This window comes from Chionomys nivalis, chromosome 1, assembly GCF_950005125.1.
Source record: "Chionomys nivalis chromosome 1, mChiNiv1.1, whole genome shotgun sequence".
Taxonomy (NCBI): Eukaryota; Metazoa; Chordata; class Mammalia; order Rodentia; family Cricetidae; genus Chionomys; species Chionomys nivalis.
Genome location: NC_080086.1, coordinates 83,793,254 through 83,819,593, shown reverse-complemented (window position 1 = coordinate 83,819,593; position 26,340 = coordinate 83,793,254). Strand labels below are relative to the sequence as shown.

Here is a 26,340-nt window from a genome sequence, read left to right as displayed (position 1 = left end):
ACGTCAAGATGGGGGGGACATCTTACACGAGAGAGACTAGCAACCAGAAAAGAATTATGGGTGCCTCACCAGTGGGGCTCGCCGCCTCTTCAGCGGTTGCAGTTAGTGCCCCATATAACATCTGAGACTCAGCACGCCCGAGGTACATTCACAGGCTAGTCTCTCTGAGGCCTGTGAAGCTGTCTTCCCACAATTCCCAGCGGAAGTTTTGGCTGGGCAGGAAAGAAAATTGGCCAGCAAAGTCCCGGTGCAGAGCAGCTCCTGCCAGCAGGTGCACGGCACCCTACATTTTCTCCCAGGGGCAGGGGAGCAGTAGGCCAGCAGCTTGGAGCTGGGCAGAGGGTGGAGGTGATTGAGCTCAAGATAACTTCCAGCTGAATTCTTTCATGTGTGCCAAATCTCTCCTGAAAATCATTTCTAGTGTCACTTAAATGTTTGGTTTGTCGTGGCAGGTTTTATTGGGGGTCATAAAAATGCTTAGTTCCAGTGTCTGGTTGCTGTCCTAGCGCAGGGAGGGATTTTTTTTTTTTTTTTGTCTTTTTTAATAGGTCTGTATTTCCGAAGGTTACTGAATAATGAGAGAGTGTTGCAGGCCTTTCAGACTTGATACTTTGAGCTGCTCCCGAAAGTTGTAGCTAAAAGAATTCCATTTCTGGGTCTGTCTGAATGAGTCAATTGTTAAGAACTTCTGCCTTTCTCATTTGTTGATTTTAAGTTTGTGACTTTGGGGCCAGGGATTCAGAAATTCGTATATTCTGTATCCTTTCTTGCAGAATAGTCTGTTGTCTGGCATTCCTCTTGCAGGCAAGGTCATTTGGCTGAGAAGTGTGAGCCCAGGTTGGATTTGAGTGGCTGTGGTCACCAGTGTTCACTGAAGCGTGGGCTTCATTGCTGTCATCTCACAGGAGTTTTCTCTGGAGAGCCTTCATTCAGCACGGCTGTGTGCAAGCCCCCTTGGCACAGTCACGGGGATACTTCACTGACTGAGATCTGTGGATTTCCATTGAGCTGTCAATGCTGCTGGCCAAGATATCCCTGAGCACTGGACACTAAGCCATTAGTTCCTACTGGAGTATACTGTCTCAGGTCTCAAATTCATGGTAACTTCAGATTTCGTTCCCAGAATCTCTAGCAAATTAGGAAAAAAAAAATAGACCAAACTGGGCATGACGGTATAATACCCACATTCCAGCACTTAAGGGGCAGAGGCAAAAGGATGGCTAGAAAATTGAAACCAGCCCTGTCTCCATAGTGATTTCCAGGCTTGGCAGGGCTGCACAATGAGACCCTGAATCCAAAACAAACCTCCACACACCATTAAAACAAAAGAATGCAGAAACGACAACAGGACAAAGCCATGTCCTGGCGCAGGCCTGCTCTTCTAGGATGGAGAGGTATCACTTTCCAGTCCACTTGGGGGTTTTGGCTAGTGGTGATGGGCTTTGTTCTCCTAAGTGGATAAGTGCAGTGCTTGGCAAGAGCTCTGCCTCTCAGAGCCTGTTTAGTTACAACAACCTTCTAAGTGCTCTGAGCTGTAGAGTGTGGCACATAGTAGGAGCTTAAAAGATGCCGGAGGAATGAAGAAATAAGGCCATGGTCCCTGAATGTGTACCAGCAAGGTACGAGAGCCACTGTCTTTTTTTTTTTTTCAAACCATGTATTTGCTGGGAAGATGCCATCAGTGGTACACAGATCCTCTAATGACTCTCGGTCTTGGATTCATCATGCTTTAAGGGGCAGCTAAAGACTTGGGTGTCCTTGACATTGTCTAGCGTTGAGTTGATGGCACAGTAGCATTCCGGGGATCACCTAACACTTTCTGAACTGGGGACAGCTCATACGTTCCTCTGCAATAATTTCTGCCCCCCTAAAACATCCCAGTGTGTGTCTGAAACAGGGAAGGGAGTCCTGTGAACTGCTGGGGATGTGAAGAGGGAGGGATTCCTGTGAGGTGTTACAGATGTGGGCCTCCTCTTTGGGATAAGAGGGGGACTAGGGGAGCCTTTAGGACTGCGTCTTTTGGGAAAAGCCTTAATTTGGGAGAAAAGTGGGGAATGCTGGTGCCAGAGCCTCCAGAAGCTAGAAAGAATTTTTCTGAGTTTCCCTTAGTGCCCACTGGCTCTGAACAGTTTCTCATTGAAGCAGCTTCTTCAGGTTTTGTGTCAGAGTTAGCTTCCTCTTTCTGCATGTTTCCGGAGGCATCTGAATAGCAGCTGGGGCAGAGCCCTAAAGGATGGGTCTAGCTGTCAGGCCTTGGGTGTGTGAAGGAGAAGGGGCTGGTCAGTACTCTGCCCTTCATCTCTCTTGGTTTACAGACTGACCACCTCGTGAAAAGATGCCAGCACGTTCACATGTCTAAAATACTGAATATCTTCCACTTTTTGTTTGGCTAAACGGAGTGAGCCGTCTTCCCTCAAACTTGGATTCCCAAAGCAGAAATAGCAGATGATAGTTCCTCATAAAAATTTCCTATGGACATCCTTAGAGAGCAGACTCATCGGTTGCATCTCAATGTGATCTCAGTTTTTAAAATCCTGGGCAACTCCTGTGCCACGCATCTGCTTGTGTTTTGCTTCTTGTTTAACCTACTTACTCTCTGAGCAGAATGCCTCAGCTACCACTTAATCCAGATGGCAAACACTCCTGGCACGCTCCCTGGGCAGCAGAGCTAGCTAGCTTTCTGCTTTGCCTCCCATTTCCCTACAACTTCCTTCAGGCTATAATACATTAACAGAGACTCCAGGCCACCCACACCCAGGACAGAAGTCACCCTGTCCATACTCACTGTGCTCTCCTGCTGAACCCTGGACTGAGTTTCTCTGATTTAAGAGACTTTGACCTGCAAACTTATTGCCTACACCCAGGTCCCCTAGTCCCCTTCTCAGCTGAACTGCTTGAATTAATTTTTTGTTTTGTTTTTCTAAGCTGATCATACCCTAGTTTTCATACCTTAGGTTGTCCTCCTAAGGACAACCTCTTCATTAATATTAGCAATAATAATTTATCTGTATTCCCCAAGTTTAATATTCGTATTAGAAAGACAAAATATTGAAACTTGCTTCCATCCTGTTCTAATACAGGCCTTTCCCATACCACCCACAGGTATTAGCTTGTAAATGTAAGCTACTATGAACGTATATATTGTGTTTTCCTACTCTTTCATACAGGTGTTTTCTATACTGTTTTAAATTAGCAGTATATAAACTGCCGTGGTATGTCAATAAGTGCCTAGAAATGGCTTCTCTTTCAATAGCCTCACTTTGCCATTGTGTGGATTTATCACAGACCATTGTGTTCCCCTAGAGCTCTGGGTTGTATCTAATCCATTGATCAGACAGTGCTTTGAAGACAGCTTAAGTTTGTCATTCTGCTTACTAAGGACAGACTCCCAGAATCTGTGGTCCTCGGGGCTCAGGGACCACCTTGGGTAAGTATGGAATCAAATGCTCCTCATAGCCCACCAGTAAGGGGAGTGGCAGTTCTCTAGTTTGCTAATCTGGGTGGTGAAAAATGACAACTTAAGAGTAGTGATTTTTTTTTTAATAAGTAGAAATGATGTGAATTAACTGTGGGTCTTTTGGACATTGTGTAGGCTGGTAGGTTCTCCTGTGGGCCTTTCTTTGTAATCTTTCTTCCTGTGTATAGTCTGTCAGAATTTCTTAAATATAGATTTAAGAATGCGGGCCTGGGTGGAGTGGGCTGCCAAATCATTAGTACAGAATCAAGGCAAGTACAAAGTAGGGTTTTGCTGCATTTGCTAATGTCTGACTTTCAGTCTTCAGCTAATGGTGTTATTAACTTGTGGCTTCTTCAAAGCCATGAAAAAACTATCTTCTAGCCTAGAATTTTTCCTCCTTCTAACTACTACTACTATTACTACACACACACACACACACACACAAAACATATACATGTACATACATAGGTGTGTGTGTGTGTGTGTGTGTAGGAAGATTGAAAAAGAGGTTTAAACATGTAGATTCCAATGATTTCCTGCAAAATCTTTTCAGAGGTCTAGAATTTTCCACATATTTGTGACTCTGGAAAGGTTACACAGGTCAAATTTGTTTGTTTCTTTGCTCTGTGTATTGGGCTGTTCTGTTTGATTTTTACAACCAGCAAGTTATTCAGTCCTTCCTAGGAAAAGGAGATGAAAGTAAAAATGGATTAAGACCAGCAGTCTAGAAAGATGAGAGGCCGGAGCTGCGTTCTGCTTTAGAGGTGCCCTTTTCAAAAATGGTTCTTATCTGTTTGTCTTTCCATCCATCCATCCATCCATCCATCCATCCATCCATCCATCCATCCATCCATCCGCCTGTCTATATGTGTGATAGTGTCTGTGAATGTTTGTCATGTGTACACTTTAAATCTTCTGGAACTGGAATTACAAGTGATGGTGAACCCTCTGGTGTGGGTGCTGGGAACTGAACTCCGGTCGTCTGGAGAAACAGGACTCATCTTAACCCCTGAGCCATCTCTCTAGCCTCGTGAGATCTGCTCTTTAGTCACAGTAACCTTTTTGGGTGTTGTTAATATAAAATTAAATTTCATTTTTTTTTTAAAGACAGAACTCGATTGAAAGAACGGGAATCTGATTTGGTGAAGAGAAAGCCGTGGTCCTTTTTTTGTTTAAAAATTCATAAAAGACAGTCCTATATAAAGCTAGTTTACCACTACATGAAGAATAAGCCAACCGGGCATGGTGACACATGTCTGTAATCCTTCAGGAAGCTGAGGCAGGATGTTCATAAGTTCATGGTTAGCCAGAGCCGCAGGAGAGATTAAAGCCACTGTGAGCTGTCAGCAAGACTGTTCTCAAAAACAAACAAGAAACCTCAGGCAACGAACTTCTTTCTCAGAGTCCCCACACTAGCAGTAGTGAGGAGTGACCTGCGAAAAGATCTCTCTCTCTCTCTCTCTCTCTCTCTCTCTCTCTCTCTCACACACACACACACACGGATATGTATTTAGTATGTGCTCTAGATGTTTAGCTTTTCTTCTAGTGCTTACTGTAATGTGATATTCTATCTCTGTGACACTGATGTGCTCTGTGGTGTTCCCTCCATAAGGAAAAGGATGTGGCCTATTTATCATCCCAGTAGCTAGAAGGATACCTGGCACCTTTGGGTGTCCAGTCCTTAGTAGATGACTGTTTCTGAGGGTAAGTACCTGTAGGTGTTTGTGTTCAGCTGTGTCCGGGATCCCTTGTTAGATGCTGGCCTGGGCAGCTGCACTGATTATCCTTTGGCCTTTATGGTGTATCCAATACTTGGAAGCTTTGTGGAACATGCTCTGTGCTTTAGAACTCAAGCCTGCAGTCGGAATTACCTGATGGCTTAACTGACGGTCCGTTTACAAAGCAGTTGTGTTTCAGCTCCTCTAAGATGCTGTCAGTTGTGAAATATGCCTCTGGATCACTAGGGAAAGAAAAGCTGTCAGTTAAACAGTATCAGACATGAGCATGAGACAGGTACTCTCTGATGGCTGCTCTAACAGATTATCACAAGCTGAGCTTGAGACAACCCAGATGCTTTCTCTCGCATTTCAGAAGGTGTGTGACTAGTGTCTCGTTATTGGCCAGCCTGGCTCTTACTGGAGGCTCTGGGAAGAATCCACCATAGGCCTTTCTGAGCTATTGGTAGACATCAGTTCCTTGAAGTTGGTTTCTTGCTGTCTCTCATTGGGGCCACCCTCACTTCTTAGAGACTTTTTCTGGTACTTGCCATTGGACTTGACACCTCAGACCCCACATTAAGAAACCCTTGTTTTACTGGGACTTTCCCTGCCCGCCCTTCTGTTCTCTTTTCTCTAACTAGGGAAAATTCTCCATTTCTGAGGGTTATTTGGTTATGTTGAGTAGATTTGGTCCACCCGTAGCATACTTTCTTTGCTTAAGGCCTGAGGCAAAGCCTCTTTTGCCCTGTAGCAGCATTCACAGGTTCCAGGGATTAGGACTTGAACATCTGGGGAGGAATGTTCCCTGAAGAGTCATCCTAGTACCAGAGGTGGCAGATGACCGTCTCTGTGTCAGGCCTACAGGAGTGACTGATTTGTCTAAAGTGCTGGGCATGTTAGAAAGCATGCAGAGTGTTAACTCTTTCCATACATACGCTGTTACCACTGTGGTCCCATGATGCCTTTCCCCTTTAATCTCAATACCTTTGTCAAACCCTAGTTGAGAGGATATATTTTGCTGACAATAAACTTGAAAACTTGACAGTAACAAAGGTGATGATTACTCCTAAGTGCCAGTGGTAGGCATGTACCAGGGCTCTTTCTTACTCCTCGTAGGAACCTGAGAAAGGGTACATCAGCTCCATTTACAGCGGAGGAAGTAGGTTTGGAAGGGTACAATAGTCAGTGATAGTGACATTCCTGGTATGAATCCACATCTATAGGATTCTGAAGTTGGTATACTTTTTATGGGTCTGTTGCGCGGTTCACTGTCCCTGACAGTAGCATATGAACAGTGCCACTGGAGCAGGTGCTCTGCCAGCTGTGGAGGAAAGTAAAGGGAGGAGACATTTTCCTCTGATGTCTCCCTTGTTTCTTTACTGTCAAGTGTCTATGACAAACCCAAGTCTTCATCCCTTGAAATACCCAAATGATCTTTCCAAGTTCGCAAAGCAGTTGCCTGCTCTGTAGGGATATGGTTTTAAACACGATATGAACAGTGCCTTAGTAAAACCACACTAACAGTACTGATTCAGGTCAAGATAAGTACTGTGAAGGCCGGAGACCTGGGAGTGAGGGGTAAGAGAATAGGAGGGCTGCCTGAGTGAGGAACCTCAGGGAAGTCCTCTGTGCAAAGTGGTGCTTCTGCCAAGACCTGAGTGAGCAAAAGGCAGCCTGAGGGCAGCTGAGCACAAAAAGAAGATCTCTCGGTCTCTCTCTCTTCCCTCCCTCTCTCCCTCCTTCTGTCCTTCCTCCCTTCCTCCCTCCCTTCCTTCCTTCCTTCCTCCCTTCCTTCCTTCCTTTCTTTCGTGCAGGAGGAGAAGTCCAAAGAGCCAGGTGTCAAGACAGGGCTAAAGCTCATTGAGACTGCCTGCCTAGCATGCACAAGGCTCTGGGTGCAGTTATACCACCCAAGTGGTAGCTTGAATGGGAATGGCTCCCATAGACTCATATGTTTGAATTCTTTGACCCCAGTTAGTGGAACTGTTTGGGATGGATTAGGGGGTGTGGCCTGTTGGAGACAGTGTTTGGGGTGAGGGTTCTGCGGTTTCAGAAGCCTATGCCAGGCCCAGTGTCTTTCTCCCTGCCTGCTCCCTACGGGTCAGGACTAACCCTCCAGAACTATAAATAAGCCCCCAATTCAGTGATTTCTTTTGTAAGTTTCCTTGGTCATGAGGTCTCATCATAGCAAGAGAACAGTAACTAAGATACTGGGTTTAATAAAAATGCCAACAAGGCTTCAATAAAGAAATCGCTGTTCACTAATAAGCTGTAGTGATCAGGAAGCCTGTATCGGGGGGCGAGAGCTATGTATTACCAAAGGGGAAAAGTTTTTGAACTATTTTAACTCTACCTTTAAAACCATTTTAAGTGTACCAAGAGAGTGTATGCTTAGAAGAGCGGCTTGTAGAGCCAGGTAAGAAGAGGGGATACCTGAGCGGAAAATCCTCAGGGATTCGGGCACAGATTTTGCCGAGAGAATTACTTTCAGGTAAACATTGTTGAAGCTGATCTCATTCTCCCTGTTGAGCCTGCTTTTCTTTTCGCCTCTTTCTAGGTCATTTCAGGACCTTCCCCTCCCTGCAGGGTGTCAGGCTCTAACTTCCAGGAGTTGTCTGCATCTCCTCTCTCCCTGCACCTCTTTCTGTCTCACACAACCCTGTCCCTGTAAAACAGAAGTGACCATCGCACCTGCCCCACAGGTAGACTGTAGATTTGAGAGGAGTTAGTAGTGAGATTTAGCGGGGCCTGGTGTACAGACTCCCCGTGACCATTACCAGCAAGCTGCCCTCTGTGGGGCAGGCTCAGCTGGTCTAGCCTGCTGCTTTCATATCAGCCTCGCCCAATCCTTCCAGCAGGCAACAAGGTAAGTACAGAAATTGAGAAGATACGATTAGTAACCTCTGTAGCAGCTTCACCAGCAGTCTTCAGCTGTGAAATCCAGTTTTTGTAAGAACTGGATGTTCATGTTGTCCAGCTTATAGGAATTCATTTTGATTGCATTTTACGAAAATATTCTTCCATAGAGAATTGGAAATAATAAGCGGGTCTGTTCTGTGCCTTCTGGCTCGCTGGAGTTTATTCCACCTGCATTCTTAGCACCTATCATAAAGTTTGAGTACACGAGGATAGTGCATTACTTTTGAGAAAGTTTTCCTTAAGTTAACATGAGGGTTCCTGCCTCTTTGACCAGCCTAATTTCGTGGATTGTTGACCCATTAAAAAGATGCGTATGAAACACCTGTGTTTGTTTGATCTCCTCTGTCCTAAGTCAGGGGAGACGAGATCTAGAGTAAGGAGTGTAAGGACAGCACAGGGGAGACTGAGCCTGGCTGGGGAAAGGGTTGGAGGAGTCGGGAATGCTTTCCCAGGTAAGGCAGAGGCAGTGTAATGGAAGATGCACATGCATGTCTTAGCTTGAAGCCAGTGCAAAAGCCCTGCTGTAACACGCTAGCCACGTGTGGACCCAGTGACTTCCTCCCTCGCCTTGAGACCTTTCATTTGTGCCCCGAGGCTAGCAGCATCTGCCCCTTTCTAGATTGTCCTGAGTCTCGTGGGGGGAGGGGGGTGCGCACGAGCACCTGACATAGAATTTGTAAATTACTGAATGTGACTTTGCTCTGTTTTACATCTTCTCTGGTCATATTAATATTTTTTTTAGTCTGTGTTTACTGTAGCAAGCTAGTCAACCAGTTTGCTAATGATTACCTTGGGCTAGATAGTTTTGCCTATATTTCTGTCTTTCTTCTAGACTTCTTTTTATCTTGAATTCAGTGCATTTTTTATTAATCTTTCATTGCTAGTGACAAGCTGTATTTGTAGAATATAAATCAATAGAATATAAAGATAAATTATAGTATCTAGAAGTCTCTATCTAGAGAATTTGTATTAAATTAAAATTACAACATAATTTGATAAAAGTTTCAGGAAGAATTGGGTCAAAACATTAATTTCTACCTTACAGATAGGAAAATTGAGGCACTTCTAAATAACTAAAGTAATAAAGCTAGCAAGTAAATGGCAGAGAGAAGAAAGATTACAGCCCCTCTTCTTTTCCTGGCTTTGTATTATCTTTTCGATTCAACCCCCAGAACTAGGAGCTTTGCAGAAGCTGGTTGGGCTCTGCCCCTCTTTGTCATCTGGCTTCACCCTGCCTGGGCTGACTGAGTGGGCAAGGGCCTGGCCCGAGCGAGAGCCTTAGGAAACACCGTCTCCCCACCCAGCTCCCTGCCTGCTGCCCTGAAGGTATTTATGCCTGTGAAGGTCCACCTGGAAACTGAGGGAGAGGCTGGGAAGGGTAGCCAGCTGCAGCTGCCAGAGAGTGGAGGAAGGGAGCAGAGCCATGGTCCCTGAGAGTGAGAGATTTGTGTCTAGGAGAAGCCAGGTGGAGCTCTGGGGATGGGAAAGCCATGTTAAGAAGTCCAAAGGGCAGTGGAGCCTGTCACAGCCGACTTGTAGTACACAGCCATTCTGACCCTTTCAAAGCAGTCCTTTTTACCTTCTGCTGGGAGGTGTGTTCCGTGCTTACTCACTCTGTGTTGTAATCGGCATTGTGTAGGCAGGCAGAGGGAAGCTTGCACACAGGAAAGGCTGACCTTAACCCTCTTGTCTTGAACAAAGTTTAGCGGTTTTACTCTGTGTTCTTTTGAAAGTGTTGGTTGGTTAGAAAGAAAACAATGCTTGGAGGGACTGGGGTCTAACAGCTTTAAGGAAGCAGATGTTCCCAGGGTGTGGGACAGACACTTGTCTGGGTGGCAGCATCAGCTGGGAGGGACTGAAAGTCATAACACCCAACCACACCCAGACCTGTGGAGTCAACCCTTCTGGGTGTGATCCAGAGGCAGTTCCCCTGGGAAGCTCAAGCAAAGTACGGTGTGAGAACCGTGTAAGGTCATCATGTGTAGCCTGTGTATAGGGGATCATAGACAGTGGAGAATCAGTCTCTGGCTGCTCGGAGTTGCCAAATGCCATTTTGTTTTCCTCGTCTACATTTGAGGTCTAAGAGGAGCCTTCCAGCCCAGGTCCACAGTCCCTGCAAGCCCCTTCCCTGAAACTTATGGGCATTGTATAATCCGACCTTTAAAAGGGGGTGGAGTCAAACCAGAAACTTCCACATTTAAATTGTTGCTGCATCCTGTTGTGTGTAAACACAAAGCAGAGTGCCCTCAAGAGGAATCCCTCTGTTCCCTTTTCCACACAGTCTCACACACACACACACACACACACACACACACACACACACACACACACACACACACACCACAGCTCAGCATAAGTGAGGCTCATGGCTGCAGATACTATTGGCTGAGGCCAGCCCGGGAGGTGCTTCTGCAGAGAAGTCAGGATCTTGGAATTCTGGGACATTGTTACTCTTGACCACCTTGTTGTGACATGGAGCCTGGGAGCAAACTGTGCTATGAGGGCCACGTGTGTAGCAAGCTGCGTGAAGCCACACCTGATGGCAATGTAGAGAGCTGTGTGGAGCCGCACATGATGGTGCTGGCTCCCGCCCTCCGCGATCCCGAAAGCGAGTGCTCTCTGTGATAATCAACTCCTATGGCTAAGGCCTGACTTATGCTATTATCACGCAATGATTGTCAGCTGCTTGCATATGCATGGACCTATGGGCAGTGCCCACCTGGCAATCCGGGGTTGGTTGCCCATGCCTACTTAAAGGCTGGGAGAGGTTTGCCCAGGGAGGAGAGAGAGATTTTACAATTGTCAAAAGGTCCTGAATAAAACTGCAGTGAGAAGAGCTCTGGTGGTCGTGTCATCCTTGCTGGACGAGGGGGGCCATGACACACATGGACCCTAGTTTTTAAAAGAAATGCTTTTCTTGCTCAACATATATAATTCATCCGTGGCTGCGAGGAAGGGAGCTTGGAGCATTTGTGTTCACAGGAAATCTACAGTTTTAGGTTCAGGGCGAGGTAGGCTTATTTTGTTTTCCTTAGGTTCTGAAACAAAAGTTATGCCTGTCTTGAGTTTCTAATTCATATATGTTTTTTCCTCTCTCTGGGGAGCAAGAAGTTTCCAGAAGAACCTGAAAGTGGGCATTCCTTGAGAAATTTTATGATCATAAACCTGTTAAAAATTAAAAATGAAATCTCAAGGATATAACTTGGTTTTGAAATTTTTTATGACAGGTGATTATGAGAAGGTGTGTCATTTATTTTATCCCTCCTTCCCTTTCTCCTGCTCACCTTTCTCCCCTCCCACCTTCCTTTGTCTCTGTAGCCCAGGTTGGCCTGGAACTGACCTTGTAGTCCAGGCTGGTCTTAAACTGTTGATTTTTTTTTTTTTTTTTTTTTTTTTGCCTTGGCCTCTCTAATTCAAGGATTCCAGGAATGAGCCACTGTACCCATCTATGTGCCTACTCTTGGCCAGCTGTGTCAGTCTTCTGAAGAAAGTACAATAGATTTCACAAAAGAGAAAACCAGTCCTAAGAAAGGGGCAGTGGCTTGCGCAGAGAATGAAACACAGTTCATGAAGAGCAGAACCCCTCAGACTTTTTGTGTTGATTTTGTTGTTGAAGTTCATTTATTTTATTTTTGTACCTTTGAAAGACTATCTTTTTCTGCTCACAAGATTGTTCTGAGAAGTGTATAAAATATAAAAAGTGTTTTCAAGCATTCTAAAGCCCGGAGATCAGCTGTGTCAGTGTCTACAGCATGGTGCCCACAGAAGAGAAAGTAGAACTGTTTCTGACAGGTTGCATGTTCCTAAGAGCCCAGTTCGTGCGGTCACATGTAAGCTGGTTTATAACAACGTGAAGGACTGGAGTTACCAGGACCCACTTGGTCTCTGTTCCCTGTAAAGTGCCTTTGCTAAGAACCCAGCTGGAGTTGCAGTTTTGCTTGTGGATAATTTCTTTAGTTGATTGTTACCATGAACTCAATGTTTTGTGGTGGTGGTGGTGGTGTTGGTGGTGGTGGTTTGTTTGTTTTGGTTATTTTACCATGCTGAGGGAGTTTAAGAGTAAATGTTGAGAATATGGCAAAATTAAAAGATTGGCATTGTCTAGAACTTCTCAACAGAAAAGAGTCAAAGCTGGCAGTCTGGAAGAGTGTTAGGGACAAGTCTGCAAGCTGTTTGCTAAACAAGCCCAATTGTTTTTTTTCTTTTTGATTGCATGACCCTGAAATGTTTTTCAATGATTTTTTAAATGTTCATCGTCAGTATTAGAAAGGAGCTTGTATACTGACAACATAGAAGCCTGACAGATAGGACTTAAGTCCCAGCCCTGTCACTTCTATTTGTATGACCTTGAAGAAGTTACTTCATCTTTCCATGCCTAGGTGCCCTCTACTGCAAAATAGAAATAATTTACTGTGAGGTGTGAGTCAATTACCAATGTGCTGTGACTGACTTGGCACTTCCTATTGCCATTTTAATTAAGTAAAGCTTAATTAATGTAATTGCAGGACCCAGTAGAGATAATGGGGGGGATGTTAAAATTGTCACAGTCCAGCCTCTTTGAATTCTCCCAGGATAAATAATTCCCTTTAGCCCAGTGATTGAGGTTTCTGTTTTCCTTGGCCCTGAACTCTGCTTTTGAATTTCCTCAGTATAGTATGGTGAGAAGATCACCAAACCACATTAACCCGTGCTGTCCTGGAACTCACTGTGTAGACTAGGTGAACCTCAAGCTCATGGCAATTCTCCTGCTCCAACTTCCCAAGTCCTGGGATAATAGGCACAAGCCACCATTTATATACTCTAGTGTAGTGATGAGATGAGCAGGCCTGCTTTTCGTCCCGCCCGGCTCCTGCACGGCTAGCTTTACACCTGAAATAACAACACACAAATTGTATTCATTTAAACACTGCCTGGCCCATTAACTCTACTCTCCTCTTACTGGCTAACTCTCACATCTTGATTAACCCATTTCTGTTAATGTGTGTAGCACCACGAGGTGATGGCTTACCGGGAAGATTCTAACCTACATCCATCTTGGGCCAGAGCTTCCTGGCATCTGCCTGACTCTGCTTTCTTCTTCCCAGCATTCTGTTCTGTCTTCCCTGCCTACCTATGTTCTGACCTATCAGGCCAAGCAGTTTTCTTTATTAATTAACCAATGAAAGCAACAGATAGATAGAAGACTCTCCTACATCACTCTTGGCTTAGTTACTATTCTATTGCTGCAAAGAAATATCATGACCAAGGCAACTTACAGAAGAAAGCATTTAATTGGGGGGTTGCTCACATTTTCAGAGGGTTAGTCCCTGATCATCATGGTGCTGGAGCAGTAGCCGAGGCTTTACATCCTGATCCATAGACAGCAGGCAAAAGAGAGAAACAACTTTAGCATCCTCCCTTCCCCCCATTATCTCTCCTGGCTCCTGGAATTGCATGGCTCTATGTTTATCACCATAATGACCTGTCTGTGCCTTGGTTTCCTCATCTATCAGCTGAAGTTAACACCTAGGATGTGGGATTTTTATACCTCAAAGGCCACCCCCAATGACAAATCTCCTCTAACAAAGGCCACACAACCTAATCCTTTCCAAACTACTAACTGGCAACCAAGCATCAAACATATGAGCCTATACGGGCTATTTTCATTCAAAATATCATACTCTTATATTAATCTTCCAAGAGGTAGTAGACATAGCCTCTGCTTAAGTTGTTCACCATATGTGGAGATAAAGGCCAGGAGGTCACAGCTCTGTGCTAGAGAAAAAAAAGAGTTTCTGGTGGAAAGGGGACTTCCTATGCTTAGGCATTGATTCATACGTATATCTTACAGGCGTGTTATTTTCATTCTGTGACAAATGGAAACAGGCTCATTCATCTTAACAAGACCGTGTTTTGTTTATTTTTCTGTGTATGTGTGTTTGCTTTCTTTTGATTTGTTTTGTCTTTTTCTGGCCCTAAATTGTAACCTTTTTCTCCTAGGTTTATATGGAAAGGACATTGGGGTGAGCTGAGCCCTGAGCCTCTTTATTTCTAGCTGGCCTTCCTGGTAAGTAGTCTTTTTTTTTTTTTTTACTGTTTCATATGTTAACCCTTGAAATAATTAAAGCACATTAATTTGGATTTAGTGACTGATGCTTCCGGAAAGTAGTCAACACCTAATGGCCCTTGGTCTGATTTGACAAAGGGCCCAGCATGGATCGAAGGCTAGGAGGATTCCACAGTCTCCTGTGTGGGATTGTGAGCAGAATCCTAGGATGCTCCTGCAGAGAGGCCTTTTGAAAGAGAAGAGGGAATGGAGGCTCAGATTTGCCTGTGTTCTCAGAGCTGCTTGCAAGCAGTTGCTGGACTCCCAGTCTGGCTGCAGGTGCCAGCAGTGACAGCCTTGTACCATAGGGTGCAGGCTGCCACATCTGCCTAGGAGGGCACCCTCCAGGCTTGAACTGTCCATTCTGCCTAGTGTGGTGAGAGCTGCCTGCCATACGTGGTTCTTGAGCACTACAGATATGCCCAGTGTTACCAAGGCATTGACTGCTTTCTTTCACTCAATCAATTTAAAATTTAAAGTGTATGGTTGTATGTCCATGTTGGACATGGCAGAGGAATGTGTCCTGCCCTCAGCTGCCTCACTGTAGTCAAGTGAAAGGCTGAACCTTCTCCCCCTTTCAGAAGGCAGCTCTTACCCAGTGAGGCTGGACTAGGGCTCTCTCTGAGGCCCCCACTTTGAGTGCTTTCTGAGTAGACTAGACTTTCTACCTTCATCATAATGACTGTTCTGTGCCTCAGTCTCCTCCTCTGTAAGCTCAAGTTAACACCTATTCCATCCCTCAGGTGTTGGGAGAAGCTTCCTTCATAAGTGCCCTTCTTTCCTTTTTAGTAATCGTCTGTGGTGTCTGGAAGCGCTTTCGTCTGGGTACTAGTTATTGTTAGGTCTTCACTTCTCTAAGATGCTGTAGTTGGATGAACTGGTTGGTCCTCATTGTGGGACCAGAGACACAGCTCTCTGCTCTTGTGAAACATGAGCTGGAAGGCAGAGCACTGATGAGATACAGGTCTATTTGACCAGTGAGTGCTCGTGGTCAGGCTAACACTCCTGAGCTAGACGTTCTCTGACCTGTCGCCCCCATGTGCTGGTTCATCTAGAAACCAAAGCAGGTGTCCTTCTACTGGGGACTTTTTTAGGGTTTCTGATGCTGTGGTAAAACATCATAGCCAAAAGCAGCTTGGCAAGGAAAGGGTTTATTTCAGTTTATAGCTTCTGTAGTCGTCAGAGAAGTCGGTGCAGCAACTCAAGGCAGGAATCTGGAGGCAGCAACCAATGCAGAGACAGGACTGTTTTCTTATACCATCCCAAACCACAATGTACTGTGCCTTCCAGTATTAATCATTAATGAAGAAAATGCCCTTCAGGCTTGCCTACAGACCAATCTGGTGGGGGCATTTTCTCAGCTATGGTTCCCTCTTCCCATGACTCTCTTTGGCTCCCTTATCTTTAGCCTTGCCAAGTCCCAGTTTCAGTATTTGGTGCCGTCTGTTCTTCAGTAAGAAAATCCTTCTCTCGAGTGTCAATTTCAACAGAGCCTCAATGGCTTTCAGACTTTTATTCCAAGACAGCCATTTTTAGTGAGTAGGACACAGCTTCACCTCCCTTCAGGAATGTGCCGCGCAGTTTTCTCTTCATAGAAGCTGCATATACAGCTTCCTCTGCAAGGCAGGGCGGCAGCAAGCTGGGGCCAGGGAAGCGGCTCTGTTAGCCTTTCTGACATGTTTGCTCTAAGCGGTAAGATAATGTAAACAGGTTTTTGTGGGAACCCTGGAGTGCTGCTCAGTGTGAAGTGACAAAGTTAGGGGTGCTCCTGGAAAACCCGGGAATATTGTTTTATTTGCATCAGAGTCTTGTGTTATGTTTTATGGGTATCTCAGCTTTTTTAATCCTTCAAATGCCACCACCAAAAGTTGTACTATTGGTTAAAAAAGTAAAAAGACAGAGAAATGTTAGCGTTCACATTTGGTGTTGCATTTTCTATGGGTTTTGAAAAAACTATAGCCTGTATTCACTATTGAAGTATTCTATACAATATTTGCATAGCCCTGGAAGTACTTTGTTCTGTGTGTTCATCTTCCCTCAGCTCATACCTTTACAACCACTAGTGTTTCTACTGTCTTAGGAGTTTGCCTTTTCCAGAGTGTCCTCTAGTTGAGATTTCTGTAATATATAAGCTTTCAAAATGGTTTATTTCACTTAGTATTATATGCTGGATACTTATCACCTACTAGAGGACATTCTGGTTGCTTTCAGAGTTTGGCCCTTATGGGCAAGCTGTACGGACACCTGTATACACATTTTCTTCTAAACATAAGTTCTCAGTTCATTTGAGTGAACACCAGAGAGCACAGTTACTGGACTGGTGTGGTAAGGAAGGCTGCATTTCATTCTGTGAGAAATTAGCAAAGGATTTTCCAAAGAGTCTGGACCGCTTTGCATTCCCTTCATCGGCTCCTGTTGCATGTATCCTCATTGGCATTTGGTAGCATTGGGTTGTGGATTGGGGACATTTTAGTAGGTGTGCAGTAGATCAGATTAGTTGTCTTCTTATTGTTAAAAGGTTTTAACTTAAGGACCAAATCCAGGGCACTGGACCCCTATGTAAATGTTGTACTGCTTACTGTCAATTTTTTGAAGTTTTTTTCTTTTTGGTAATAAGCTTTTATCAGAAGTTTCTTTTGCAAATATTTTCATTCAGCCTGTGGTTTCTCTTTCCATTCTCATGATATAGTCTTTAGCAGAGCAAAAGTATTTTCTTTCTTTCTTTCTTTCTTTCTTTCTTTCTTTCTTTCTTTCTTTCTTTCTTTCTCATTTTAATGAAGGGAAGCTCATCCGTTCTTTCCCTGGGTTGTCTTTCCATTATTTCCGAGAAGCCACTGCTGCTCCTGCCATCATTTGGTTCCTGTTGCTATGGTAGTCCAGCATGGCACAGAGGTCGGGGTGGCAGGTTCTCTCAGCCATAGGTCACAGCACACCCAGAATTTGAACAGTGAATACATGTGGAAGACCCATACAATCCAGGATCCTAGCCCATGAGCCCTCTGCAGTGGGCAGGTCTTCCCACTTGATGTAACTCAATCAGCATAGCCAAGATAATTCCCCACAAATATGCCCGGAGGCCCTTCTCCGACATGATTTTAGATTCTGTCAAGTTCTCAGTTGGCGTTAACCAGTATGATACCCAAGTCTCCCACATGTTCCTAGGTTATCTTCTAGTTCTGTGGTCTCCACCTTCCTAAAGCTGCAATCCTTTAATGCAGTTCCTCATGTTGTAGTGACCCCAACCATAACATTGTTTCACTGCTGCTCCATAACTAATTTTGCTACTGTTATGAATCATAATGCAAACATCTGATATTCAACCCGCAGAGGGGTCTAGACTCAAAGGTTGAGAACTGCTCTAGTTTCTAGTTTTTAATTCTGTGGTTAGATTTGCCATTTGTGTTGAATTCTTATGAAGGTTGTGAGGCCTGTGTCTGGGTTTGTTTTTTAATGATTTTATTGAAAAGACGCCCATGCCATTGGCTTACTTTTCTTCAGTTTTGCTGCAGTTTCCAAAATTCTTGTTATTCGTCTCTTGTAAACTAGCAGTTTTATCATTTCTGCTTGTAAATGTGTTTAAATTCTGTTAAAGCAGACAACAGCTACATCGTCTTAAGTTCTGTTACCTAACACTTCTAGATTGATGTGCAAAACATACCAATTTAGGAATATCACACATTCTCCATTGATGAAACCCTAGAGCCACGTCATCTTTAGTTATGTTTATCCACATTTCCAAACACTTAGAAAGTTAAATTACATACTTATCAAACGTAAAACCAGCTGGGATACCAAATGGCAGAATCCCCCTTCTCAATATATGTCCTTTTCCCTTATATTTCTGTTTTCCCATTTTCTCCTAAAAATCTCAAATTGCTTGATGTTAGCAAGGGGATATATGTTTTGAGGCTGGTTTCTGTGTTGTGTATGGGAATGGTTTCCCAGGTTCTTACTCCAGGAAGGGCTTCTCACACCACAGTGGGCTGTGCTGCATGCTTATATGAACATCAGACGCAATGGGTATCCTCACTGTTTTGTAACTGTGGATGTGACTTGACCAGTTGCTTCCATTACACTGTCTACCTTGACTTCCTGTCACGGTGAGCTACAACCATGAACTATGGGACAAAATAATTCTGTTCTCCTTTAAGTACCTCAGTCAGGGCATTGTGCCACATCAGGAGCATCAACTATGTGGGGCGAGCAGGGGTACAGCATCGTGGGGAAACCCTGTCATGGGTCTCAGAGTTGACATCCTTAGGTAGAGACTGGCGATCTGCTAAGAATACATTTTAAATGTTTCCATAGTCCCAAGGATGGCCTCTAAATGGCTTTCTGGGGGACTAAAAGTAGCTCTAGATGCTTTGGCTCTGATCTGTGGCATTTTAACATTTCCACATTCACGAAGTTTGGTCATTTGGCCTTGTAGAATCATAACCCCAGGTGTGTCTTTTTTTTTTTCCTGGAAACTTGCTTATGACTTCATAGAGTTGTGAGGGTAAAATAAATGAGTACAAAGCACTTTCCTTGGACTGACTTGCTGAGAGTGCTGTGCCTCAGGCTTGCACACAGAGTAGGGAAGGACTGCCATGGCTGCTGCTTCTTCAGCTCTGCGCCCCAGGAGCTCTTGGATGTTTTCCCACCTACATATACAGAGATTAATATGTACCTCCCTCAATATCAGTGTTTCCAACCCGTTTTTCATTGTTATTACACAAGGAGAAAATTTTGAAGAAATTTGAATCAAAAACTTAAATAGAAATGCCTCCCCTAAAGGTGAATTGAATACTGAAAAAATAAGTAATTGTAACTGAGTCGGGCTGTGCTTTGGAAGGCTGTGCACCACCGTGATGCCTGGGACTGAGTTGGGCTGTGCTTTGGAAGGCTGCACCACAGTGATGCCTGGGACTGAGTCAGGTTGTGCTTTGGAAGGCTGTGCACCACAGAGATGCCAGGTACTGAGTCAGGTTGTGCTTTGGAAGGATGTGCACCACAGAGATGCCTGGGACTGAGTCAGGTTGTGCTTTGGAAGGCTGTGCACCACAGTGATGCCTGGTACTGAGTCGGGCTGTGCTTTGGGAGGCTGTGCACCACAGTGATGCCTGGTACTGAGTCAGGTTGTCCTTTGGAAGACTGTGCACCACAGTGATGCCTGGTACTGAGTTGGGTTGTGCTTTGGAAGGCTGTGCACCACAGAGATGCCTGGTACTGAGTTAGGTTGTGCTATAGAAGACTGTGCGCCACAGTGATGCCTGGGACTGAACAGATTGTGCTTTGGAAGGCTGTGCGCCACAGTGATGCCTGGGACTCTTTGTGTCTGTCCTTCCAAGAACCAGTTCTCTCCATGGTAATATAGTCCCATGCCTCTAAGTCTGGTTCCTGCAATCCACTTTGTTCTTCTGCCACTCATCTTACACTATCTCTTAATCTTTGGAACTTCTGCCAGCGCGAGCCCACTTTGTGCCCTGTGTGCCTCAGGTGGCTCTTCCATCTGCTTCATTGAGCATGTGCTTTGTAAAGAGCTGTAGAACAGGGCTACACATAAGGAGAGAAGGACACACAGCGGGAGCTGTGGGAGAGTTGCTGATGCTGCTTAGACTGGGCAGAGGGGAGTCTTTGGCTGGATGTGGAGGCCGCCTGGGACAGAGCTATTCTACAGGCTGTGAGGGACCTAGACCTTAAAGGTAAATGGGGCACTATTTGCTTCAGTTTGACTCATCTTTGTATATGTAGGAGTGTTTATGCATGTGTATGTATGTATTCTTCTGTGTGTGCATGTGGAGACCGAAGGCTGATGTTAGCTGTCTTCATCAGTTACTCTCTGTCCTAGTTCGGGTTACTGTTACAGTGCTAAAACACTGTGACCAAAGCAACTTGGGGAAGAAACTGTTTATCTGGCTTACACTTCCACAGCACTGTTCATTGTCAGAGGAAATCAGGGCAAGAACTCAACAGGGCAGAAACCTGGAGGCAGGAGCTAATGCAGAGGCCATGGAGGAGTGCTCCTCATTGACTTGATCCCCATGGTTTGCTGGGCCTGTTTTTTTAGAGAACCCAGGACCTCCTCCCCAAGGGTGACCCTTATCAATAAGTAAGAACTGTACGGAGGCATTTTCTTAACTGAGACTCTAATTTGTGTCAAGCTGACATAAAACTAGCCAGCACATTCTCCATCTTATATTTTGAGACCAAGTCTCACACTTCTATTTGGCAAGACAAGCTGTCCAGGAAGTTCCGACTATCCCCTGTCTCTGCCTCCCAGCACTAGGATCGTAGGCATACCACCACACCTGCTTGTTACGGGGGTGCTGGGGATCTGACCTCAGCTCCTTATGCCGTGTGGCAAGCACTGATCCACTGACAAGCCATCACAGCCTATTTTGCCATGCTCACAACATGATCTTAACATGCCACTTTTGGGTAAAGGTTGATTCTAGAGAAGAGTCGCAAGGGCAGAGTTTGGTGCCAGAAGCATCAGCCATCAGGTTCAGTGGAGAGAATGGAATGGCTGGCTAGAAAACAGGGTGGGGCCTAAACACGCCCGGCTGGCTAGAGTGTCGGAGCTGAGTGGTTTTACAGGTATATCTTGAGCATCTCACCTCTCATTCTCCATCTGTCCTCATTATCAGTGCCCCATGTCCCACAGGTGTGTCTGTCCTTGTATTCTGTACCTTTCTGTGGCTTAGCTGTTCCTTTTCTACTGTGGACTTGGACATGCTCTTCAGAGTGCTCCTCCTTTGCTAGTGCTCCTCAGCACCTTGGACTGGATGCCCTGTGGACACCTTCATATCAGCTCATTTTTCTGGTCACCAGGACTTGGACCCTTGGAACGACATGAGACTTCTTTCTTCGTTAGGACAGCTCAGCAGGGCTGGCAGATCTGCCTTGATTCACTCCTCGTCCCTCTCTGCCCTTTTCTTCCTTCCCCTCACCTGTTTCCCCCTTCTTCCTTTTTTCTCTCTTTCCTTTTTAAAGCAGTATCTATGAAGCCAAGAACTGTATTCCTTTCCCTATTGCATTAAGTGCTCACAAAAGTCTGTGAGCAGTTAGTGTTGGTATCACTCTGAAACTCTGTAGTGCGGGAAAGTAAGGACCAAATGGAATAAACAACTTGTCCAAGCCCATGCAGTTCATCGTCGGAATTTGGGACAATCTGTGAGTTTGTCCATCACCCTTCCTCATGAGCAGCCGAATCACTCCACTCCAGATTGGTCTCCTCTTGTCCCTTCTGTGCAGCCTTGGAGCTGGTTTCTTCTGATCTTCCCACAGCACACTTGTGACCCTGTCGCTTCCCAGAGGACCTGTATGAACGCCCACCTCTCCCTGCTGTGTCTTTGCCATTATCTGTATTAATACTCACTCCACTCCATCCTGACTATGTTTCCTACCATTTTGAAGACATTGATTTATGGAAAACAACATGGGTTTGGTGCCTTTGAAGGCCTGAGCTCAGCCCTGGAATTACTTCCTGTCTGTGCTACTGTAAGAGGTAGTTCATTTCTCTGAGTCATGTGTCTGTTCATTTAGTGGGTATTGACTGCATGTGTTCTCCTGCAGTCCTGCATGAGGGACTAGAATGTTCACATGTCCCAGTCTGGCCATCTGCTCACCTTTGACTTCTTGCTGGACTGTCTTGGGTGATCCATGTGGAGTGTAGTTTGTCTGGTGCAAGGTACTCATCTCCCAGAGCTGTTTTCTTCCCCTTCACAGAGCTCCCTGCCTCCTGCAAACTTCTTATTTCAGCTTCTTCCAGCCTTCAGTCCCTTAAAAATTACAGGCAGTCTTTACCTGTATCACACAGTCCTAGCTGGCGGGAAGTTCTCTGTGAAGTCAGTTTTTACCTCCCACCTTTGTATGGGTTCTGGAGATCAAACTCAGGCTGTCAGGCTTGCGCTGTTGGGTGACAGAGCCACCTCACTAGCTCCATCTTGTGTCATCTACGGTTCAGCTGAAAGCTTCCTTATTCATTAAAGCTTTCTGGACCTTCTTTGCTGAGTAGAACTGTGTCATGTATGAGGGAGTTCAGCCGTTCCTGCTAAACGCTTAAAAGCAGGTGTTTGCTGTGTGTGGTCTACCAGTCCCGAGGAGTCCCAGATCATTTCCGGTGATTCACAGGTCAGATGTGTTTCTATAATAATAAGATATGACTCGGTGTTTTCACTGTTGACATTTGGAATATACTGCAAAAGAAGTGGTGGATAAACTTCTATTGCTTAATTATTAATCAGGCGATAGTCACATTCCTTACAACCGTATGATCAGAGTGAAAAAAAAAAAGTGCTACTTAAGGATGTCCTTGAAGCAATAAAAATTATTTATCTATGCCTCATTTCAAGACACATCTTTTTAATTTACCCTGTGACACAATCAAGGAATAGCGCTCTTCTCCTGACCGTCAATCCTGGTGTCTTGGGGAAACACTGATTATTTTATTGCACACTTAACTAGTCCCCCCACCCCTTTTAAACTGGTTTCTCTGGTGAGTTCTCTTATTCGCATAGCTGATGCATCCCAAACTTGACAGTGGACAGTACAGCTCTGGGTAGGATCTTCTTGCCCATCTGACTTTGGACCTAGAAGGGTGGTACACTGTCCTAGGTCACAGTGATGCTCATGGCTGAACAGCAGTAGAGCAGTCAACTTCTACTGAGGCGTTTCAGTGACTACAACTCTTAGCATGAGTAGTCATACAGTATATGATTCTTTTTTTCCTTTAGTCTCTCAAACCTTCTGACACTCCTAGAAATTGAGAATCCCATGGGGCTTTTATTTGGCTTCATCTCTTGACATATATAATAACTGCTGGCCTCTACCATAGGAAACTGAAATTGGGAAATTTAAAAATTTTTAGTGCATTACAAATGTATTTATTCCCATGGGGCACCACCCATAGACAAAGAACTGCAGGCAATTAAGGAATACTGAGAGTGAGAGAAAGTCTTCCCAGAGATGAGCCCCCTGGTTTCCTATCCAGTAACGAATGGTCAGCCCTGGATTGTAGTGCTTACTATGCTGATGAGGTAGGCAGCCCCTAGGTAGTTTCAGGATGAGGGCTGGCTACATGAAACAACAAAGCAGAACACTATGGCAAGAACAGAGCGCTGTGGTAGAAGTCGCAACACTCGCACCTCCTTGGAGGGAAAAGCTTATGTTGGCTCATGATTTTAATTGGCCAGCCATGCCTGTGGAATGAAGACTCCACAAAAACTGAAAAGAGTGTGTTTTGGAGAGCTTCCTGGTAGTTCCTAGAATTTGATGCTCCTGGAAAGGGCGTGATAGTTCTTTGTCTCTTCCCGCAGGCCCTGTTGCAGCTCTCCATCCCTTTGTCTGGTCTTCATCCATGTCATTGTTAATATCCTGTTATATAAACCAGAAATGTTCTCTGAGTTCTGTGAACTGTTCTAGCAAATTAATTGAGCAGAAGATGGGAGTTCTGAAAAACCTGTCTTTAACCAGTCAGTCAGAAGCATGGGTAAAAAGTACGTGGGACTTTTGCCTAGAGCCTGAAGTCTTAGGGGATGCGACTATGAGATAAAATGCTTTCTGCAGATAAGACAATCTGAGAGTTAAATTGAAGGGCATCCAGCTGTATCCGTCTTGTTTGCTAGTGCACACAGGAAGACCTGTACACATTTGGTTGCAGATATCTGTGCTGACCACTCAGAAAACCGAGACTGATTCTCTTCCCTGTGTTTCCAGCATCCCGCTGTACTACCCAAGAGAAAGGCCCCTTTTGTACTCTGGATGTTCAGGAAGAACAGTGACCGTTGTCCTAACTAGTGAGTATCCTTAGTCTACCTCTACTCCAAAGTCACAGCTGATGGAAGCTGATGACAAGGACCCTTAAATCCAAGTCGGCCCATCCCAGTCTCAGCACCAACACCGTGTAGTCAAATTCTTTATATGAAGTTGAAATAGGGGATTTGCATGTAAAGAGGAAAGACACTGAGGTCAGAGACCAGGGGACACCTAAGGGAGAGTCACCCCAGTATCTGGGAAGGCTGTTACAGAGGCCACCCAGCAGGCTCTGAGTGAATAGAGAGGAGAAAAATTCAACTGTAGCAGGAGCTGTAGAAGCAGTTTGAGAAAGCCTTAGATCCTCTTCAGTGTGGTGTCTGGCTCCTCATGCTGCCTGGAGAGCAGAGTCCACTTATTTTTGATAGCACTTATTGTTTTCAGTCTTCACGGGCCTTGTTGTCATGGATATTTTTATGATTACAGTAGGGAGCCGGAGAGACGGCTTGATGGTTAAGAGCACTGGCTGCTCTTCAGAGGATCTGGGTTTAATTCCCTGTACCCACATGGTAGTTCAGAACTGTAACTGCAGTTCCAAGAGCCCCGGTGCCTTCTTCTGGCATCTGTGGTCACTGCACAACCATGGTGCACATACATACATACATACATACATACATACTTACATACCTACCTACTTATGCAAAGCATACAAAAAACTAAAATAAAATCTTTAAAAAAAATTGTAATAGAAGGCTTTTCCCTTCCATAAAAGTTTAATGTATATGAAGGTAAGTAGGAGTTAGTTCAGGAGACAGAAATGTCCTTAGAGGACCTGGAGCTAACTAGACCTGGCAAGATTTTACAGTAGACCAAGGTACTCCAGACCACAGCAGGACCAAGGCTGAGAGGCAGAGGTGAAAGGGAAGATCATCAGAGCAGAGTAGAGGCTAGGTTGTTAGCTCAGGCTACCTCATTTTGGAAGTGTGCTAGAAAGCACACAAAAGAGACTCGCAGAGTCGTGGAGGGGAAAGAAACCCCGAGCTTGGGCAAGAGTGGACTGGTCCGGGTGGCAGAAAGGAGGTGAAGAGAGATTGGGATAGTTTCTAGGACAGCCTAAATATCCACTGGTGACCATGACAGGGCTCCTCACCTCAGCTTTGTTTACAGGAAATGTGGGGATCTGGGGCTGCCTGTCACCTGGAAAAGGCCATGACTCAGGGAAAGGCTTTATAGCTAGTGATGTGTGTGCACACATGGTATGTGCCTCCCACAGGTAGCCCTGGAGCTGGACCAATGTTTCTTTTTTCCATTTCCCAACCTATTTCAGGGTTAGAACCTCTTCTGATAAAGTGTGGAAACTCTGACTGGGAATTATTTATACAATCAGTTTGGGGGATTTTTCCAAAATTCAGAACTTAAAAAGGGGACTTTTTGCACAGGTCACCGACCCCTTAGTTGGGCTCCCTTGGATCCTGGTGTGCTGTTTATTTGCGTGTTGTTTGTACTTGAATTGATGTCTTTTTTTTTTCATATTTATCTAAGTCGCTGTTTTGTGCGGCCTTAGTTGTGCTTGCCCTGCAGCAGGATGGCCGTCTACTGACTGCTCTGATACCCACGGCGATCTTAAAGGAGAGAGTTTTCATCCCCAGTCTTGGACTTCATGGCAGGACAGGTTAGGTATTATTAGAAAAATAATCTGAGAATTTACTTCTAGGAACGTGACTTTTATACTTTATCTGATACTTTTTAATTCATGAAATTGTCCAAGGGAGAATAAGCCAGAATCAGAGAACAGTGAGCTGAGAGCGGAGCTGATCACCTGTTTCTGTCAACCCTGGCAAACTTGTTAGCTTAAAGCGACTGACTTTACCTCCATAAAACGACTGATAATTATAATGCTTCCTTCAGCGGTGTGGGCATGAGAGGTACGTAAACTAAATTGCCATGCAACCAGTACCGTGTTTAGAACTTATTGACTAAGCCAGAGTTCAGTTTCAGAACTATTGGAATAAGCCAGAGTTAACCAAGAGAAGGGTGGCAGAAAGCATTCTGGATGTGCCAGCTCAGCAAGGGAGACAGCTGTGGAGTAGGCTGTCTGCATCTGGAGTGCAGTAACGTATGGGCTTCCACACAGCGTTCATTCTGGTGATCCTTTGGCTACTAGAAACAATTTAACATGGTTAGTCTGTCTGTAAATGGATGTCTTTTGTCAAGAAGGCACCCTGAACCAAAGAAGAGAAAAAAAAAGAGAATATTCATCATGCACACAAAGACACGTCTTTTCAAGATTGGTCAAACGTTTAACTGTGAGTGTACAGTTTGTAAGAATTTGCAGCACTGATTTATAATGACTCTAAAGATAAGCAGTAGAAAGAAGAGCCAGTTTCCATTATTGTATTACATTCTATACTTGCATTGTACACTGA

General features: G+C 44.9%; 1 protein-coding gene across 3 annotated transcripts in view; it reads left to right on the top strand.

Annotated features, from left to right (window-relative positions):
• Positions 1-26,340, top strand: part of Gng12 (G protein subunit gamma 12) — a 103,120-nt gene that overhangs the window by 4,795 nt on the left and 71,985 nt on the right. For 2 of the 3 annotated variants that reach the window (XM_057786551.1, XM_057786538.1), the window contains exon 2: positions 14,074-14,140. The gene's annotated coding sequence lies outside the window, so the exon portion shown is untranslated. Of the gene's footprint in view, positions 1-14,073; positions 14,141-25,820; positions 25,840-26,340 lie in introns of those variants that run through there. The other variant, XM_057786543.1, reaches the window with a different exon arrangement.